Source organism: Coturnix japonica, chromosome 8, assembly GCF_001577835.2.
Source record: "Coturnix japonica isolate 7356 chromosome 8, Coturnix japonica 2.1, whole genome shotgun sequence".
Lineage (NCBI taxonomy): Eukaryota > Metazoa > Chordata > Aves > Galliformes > Phasianidae > Coturnix > Coturnix japonica.
In genome coordinates, this window is record NC_029523.1 from 25,879,100 (window position 1) to 25,884,832 (window position 5,733).

The following is a 5,733-nucleotide window of genomic DNA, read 5'->3' on the forward strand; positions in this document are numbered from 1 at the left end:
CCCCATGCTCCACCCCAGGGCTCTGGCACAGAGCTCCGTGCATTTGCGCAGCCTGAATTTATGCGCCAAAAGAATCAGCATCTTGGCTGTGCTGCTGGATACTGAATGGACTACTGGAGGAGACAGTCCCAAAGGGAGGAAGAGTGATCAGGGGGCAGAGAAGGAATGTCTCCTAATACCCAATCCAAACCTTCCAAACCTCCCCTGGTGCAGCGTAAGTCCATTACCTCATCCCTTATGAGGCATGTACACAAGAGCAGTGGTGGATAAGGTGATGCAAAGTGGTTCAGCTGAACCCTTGGTTTCTGAGCACACTCTGACACAGTCGTACTGCAGGACAGCACCTGCAGTGCGTGGTGGGCACTACAGCAGGGGCTGCCTGAGCGCACCCACACCCTCTGCAGGAGCACTGCTCCCTGACCCCCAGCTAACAGCAGGAGCAGGCAACTGTGCAGCAAAGGGGAGAGCTTATTTCCTCCTGAAAGCTGCAGTCATCGGGCAGACTTCAGAAACACATCGAGACAGATTTTACAATGCTGCTTTGGGTGTTATTTCCAGTTTTCTGACCAGTTCCCCCCATCCTGCATTCCATCTTTGCCCAAGGCACAATTTGGTGGGGATTCAAGAAAAGGAAGTTGTTTGTCCCTCCCCTCTCCCCATAAGGCTGAAGGCAGCTGGAGGAACATGGCTGGACTGTAAAGTCGGTGCAACGCGGGCAGCATGTTAACACAACGCCTGGGGCTCCCGAGCTCTGCCTGTGCTCACTGCTCTCTGTGCTGCATTTCCTGCTGGTGCTGTGGGGAGCCTCACAGCCGCCGGGTACAGACGTGCCCCAGCAGCCGGGTTAGCCCTACATACAGAGCTCGTGGAGGATGAGCATTCCCTGCTGATTTTTCTGGAGCAAAACCTGCTGTTCCAAGAGCAAAACAGCTCACAAAAAAAGCTGCAGATCTGCCTGGCCTGAAGGAGCAGCCTGGAACAACGGCATGAGTTCCTTCTGTGTTACAGATGGCACAAGCTGGTACGAGCACACTGCTGCTTGGGTCTGCTCCCCAGGGCCTGCTACAGCCAAAGGGCTCAGCAAAGGGTGAGGGTATCACAGAGTGGCTTGGATTGGAAGGGACCTCAAGGATCACGAATCTCCAACCCCCCCACCACAGGCAGGGCCACCAACCTCCCCATTTAATACCTGCCCAGGGCCCCATCCAACCTGGCCTTGAACACCTCCAGGGATGGACGGGGCACCCACAGCCTCTGGGCAGCTGTTCCAGCACCTCACCACTCTGATAGTAAAGAACTTCCCCCTGACATCCCACCTAAACTCAGCAGGTGGCTCAGGACACAGCAGGCCGAGAGCAGTGGCCATAGCAGTGCAGTGCTGATGCCTGCAGCTTTGCCCTCCTTTCCTCACTCCTGCTCTTCATTATTTGATGCAACCTCAGACAGAAGTAAATACACTGGAAGATGGGGTGTAGTAGTGCTAGTCCAGCAACCAGCAACTCCCATTAAGCAGGAGGTTGCTATGCTGCCGCTCACTTCCATCTGCCTTCAGCAGTTTCATTAGCTCCTTGCTGCTTTGGGCATGCTTTGTTGACTCGCACTACAAAGCACAGACAATGGCAGAAGGCAGAGATGTGCTTTTAGTCTCAGGGAGCACTCCGAGCACCGTGCAGTGACAGACCACACATGTACAACAACACTGCTTGTTATCCAGAGCTGTTTGTTACATTACTCGGGTGCCTGCTTGGCTCTGGGAAGGGGAGGTAAGATGCAGTGCTAATTGGGCTGCTTGTTGCCACCATCCACATGCAGGTGGGTATTCCCATGCTGCCCTCGTTTTCCTCTTGCAGAAGGGCTGTCCACAACTCCACAATTCCCCACCCCTGGCACTGGTTCACGGGCCAGGTCCAGACGCAGGAAGGAAACAGCCCCAAGCCAACAGCAAGTGCTGTGTAGAAATAACAAGCACCACTGATTGAGCAGCACTTGGGCTTCTGGATGGCCGGGAAGAAGCCATGCAGCAGCTCTAAGAGGCAATGCTGTCACAATCATTTTTCCTCCAGCAAAGCAGCAGGGAAAAGCTTGCAGGGCTTCTCTCTGTCCATTGAATACTTCTGATTTGACACCTCCTAGTCCCAGTGTTGCTTAACAGGTCCTCAGCAATTAACCGCAATGCTGCTGTCAGCATTTCTGAGAACTAAAACAACTCCAAGAGTACAAAAAGGAAAAAAACAAACAAACATGGATTAAGAATAAGAATTGAGCCAAGCTTTAAACAAGCTCCGACCTTCCAGGTGTGCGTTACCTCACAGATGGATTTAGCAGAACTTGCACCAGTCCCCAGATCGATGGCTCTCAGCCATCCAGCTCACAGCAGCCAGCTCCCCCCCCAGCTGGGGCTGCAGCCTTCCATTAATGCCTGCACAAAGCAGCAGGTCTGCAGCATGCAATGAAAAAAGAAATCAAGAAAGTAAGCATTCAAACCTGTCTTGCAGATAAGCTTATCATATGTGTCTCTTGGTAACAGGAGCCCACACAGCACAAGGTGTAAGAGCTAAGTTCACTTCTGCCCTTGCACTTGTTGGAAGTGTCTGCCAGAAGTTTTGGTGGCAGAGGTGTTTGCTTTAAACGTGCAGCTTCCAAGTCCAGATATTTCCTCCCAAAGCAGCGTTACCTAAACCAGCCCAACAGCAGCTTCAAGCAACACTTGGATGAAATAAAGAGGGGGAAAAAAGTACTCAAGGGAACTGTAGGAAAACTGCCCAAGTAGCTCCAGTCCTGTGCAAAGCAGCTGACAGCGCAGAAAAGAAAGGTTCACTCTGTACTTGCTGCTCCCCAGAAGTACCAGAAGGACAGAACCTGCTCATCTTCAGACCTCACACAAATGCAGCTTAAGAGTGTTGTAGAAGTGTGTGGTATTATTGCAGTTCTGCAGGCTCACGTGTGAAAGGAGAAATAAACTGCCTCTTCCCACCTGCTGGTCACCAGCAGAGCTGAGCTCCTCGGGCTTCACGTCTGCTCTTCTCCCACCTGGAGCTGAAGGTGATCAGTGCTGGATTGAGGGACAGGGGCGAGCAAGGCAAAAGCAAAATTGGTATAACTGTGCACAAAGATGTGGTGGCAGGAGGCAGAAAAAGCCTGATTACACACAGGCATAGCTCTAATCACTGCAGAAATCTCAGGAGCTACATGAGCATCTTCAAAGGACCCCCCTGAAGTCATGCCCAGACCACAACAACTGTCACTAGAGCCTTTAACCCAAGGGACATGTGTGTCCACTGCCAAATTTCCCCTTTTTACTGCAGCTTTCAACAGTGACAGACACTGTCCCCACCCACAGATCTCAGCAACAGGCAAAGTGTCCCCCCAGCACACCCCCCTCCATTCCTATCTCTGCTCTCACAGCCCACACATCCTCTTTACCCAAATCCCATCATTAAGGGGACTTTCCAGAGATGATTTCTCAACCACTGTACCTCGTGTTTACAAGGTATTTATTAGCTACAGGGACACACTAACACTAACTAGCACTTCCTTGCTTGCTCACTCCTTCAGCTATAGGCACTGCTGCTCAGAGGCAAACATCCCCTTTTCAAACAGCCCTTTCTCAGGGCAGTGTGATTTGAGGCAGCTGCTGCTCCCCAGCTGATCCCAATCATCCAGCCCTGCCCGGGCTCCCCAGCTCTGACAGTGACCACATTTTCCATTCTAAATGGAAACCAGCTGTTTGCCAGAGCTCCTCCTGTAAGCAGGGCACAGGGAGAGGCACCAGGAAACCTCCAGGAGGATCCCAGCCCTTTCCTGCAGCAGAAAGCATTCCAGAGCCTTGTCTGTTCTGGAGCCCCAATGCCCACCCTTATTCATGGAGGAAAGCCCTCCTCCTGGAAGCCCTGGGGGGCTTTGGGCACAACAAACAAGGACAGGGAGAGCAGAGGGGAACACTGATGCCCGCTGGTGGTGTTTCCTTGAGTTGAGGTCATGAAATGGCTGTAGAGAGGATGGTATTTAAACTCCTGGTGTGGGGGCTCAGGAAGGCTTGTCCTGAGCAATCCTCATAGCTGGCACAGATGGGAGGCAGGAAGAGCCAGTAACTGCAGCCAAGGCAGAACCTCTTACTTCATTTAAAACTCTGGATCTGAAGCCTGAAGATCCTGTTGATTTCCTATTGCAGTTAGTCTCTGAAATGGGAAAACTCAAGAAGCTGTCACCTCCTGCAGAGCATAACGGCAGGAGCTGAGTAGCAAAGCAGCCCCTGACACACCACAGGGCAAAATCCTTCCAGAAGTAAATCTGTTGGCAGTGGGCAGAGAAAGCAAAGCTCCCACACTCAGTCCTCAGGGAGATGGCAAAGGCTGAGCACAAAGAACTGCTCTGGTGACCCAGGGCTGCAGGAAATTCAGTACAAACCAACCTTCAGCCCAAAGCCACTCGCTGGCTTTGCAAGACTTGCAGCCCCCAGCTTGCACAAAGCTCTTGCAGGTTGGTTCCTTCCCCTAATAGAGTGGCTGCCATGCACCAGGTGGCTCAGTAACACCTCTGGAGCCCTCCCTGTGCTTTCCCAGTGCTTGTGTTCCTGCCCAGCAGCACAGGATGAGGCTCTGGGGAAACCTCTGAACCCCAGCAGCACTTACAGGCAACAAGACCTTCCAGAAATACACGAATTTCCCATATTTCCCCCACCCTCCTGCCCCCCCACCATTAAACCCAATTAACACAACGTTGTCAGCAGAGGGCAGCAAAGGACCCTGCTGGAGCCCAATGCCAAGTGCAAGGAAGGAGCTGCAGTGTGGGAGGGTGCTGGAGGCTTCGTGCTTATTGAACATTCATGAATTTGCTCCTTTGCAACCCAGCAGGGCCTGCAAGCACCGCCCTCCCTTCAGCTCCTCCCTGAGCCTCCGAGCAGCCCTCGGCAGGGAGCTCCCCTGCAATGTGACACGCTGTTATCAAGGCAGCTCCTGCTGCAGCGGTTGGGATTTTGAACTCAGTCTGTTCTCATCAAATTTCCCATTGTTTCCCAAGTGTAACCCCTGGGAAACTTTTATTTCTCATCTTGAAGGCAGCAGCCACGTAATTTAGTCAGTGCAGCATCCCCCACTTGCTCCATGGCCATCCTGAGAGCACTTTGCCTCCTGTGGGAAGGTGATGCTTGTGGCAGCCACACGCCTGCTGCAGGCACCTGGAGCAAGGCAAAAGGCACCGCCTTGAGCACCCACACTCACAGCCACTACCAGAATTTTGGGGTGGGATTTTACCCCATGCCCAGAGCCTTCCAGGGGAACAGCCCCAAGCAGTGGGTGCTTGGAATAGGGAATACAGCAGCAATGGAGGTGAGCACGCAAACCTTGAGGCCATGGTGGAGCCTGGACAAAAACCAAACAGCGGTGCAGACCTGCTCCCATCCCACGCTCTGCATCCTCTCCAGCCCCAGGGCTGCACCTTCTGCAACAGGAACTCGGCAAGTCCTGCAGAAACCAGGGAGAGCCAGCGCTGCCAGTGACTGCTCCCGAAGCAGGGAGCTGCAGGACATCATTGCAGCCATTGGCATCACAGCCCAAAGCGTCTGAAAAACGATGTGAATTATTCAAGTGAGTCACAGAATCATAACATTGGTTGGAAGGGTCAGATGTTTCCCAGCAGCACTCTGCACAGCTGCTGCCTGCAGCAAGAACCAAACACAAGGAGCAGCCCCAGCGGGAAGGCTGTAGCCCTGCAGCCATTGACCAGGCCTGCAAA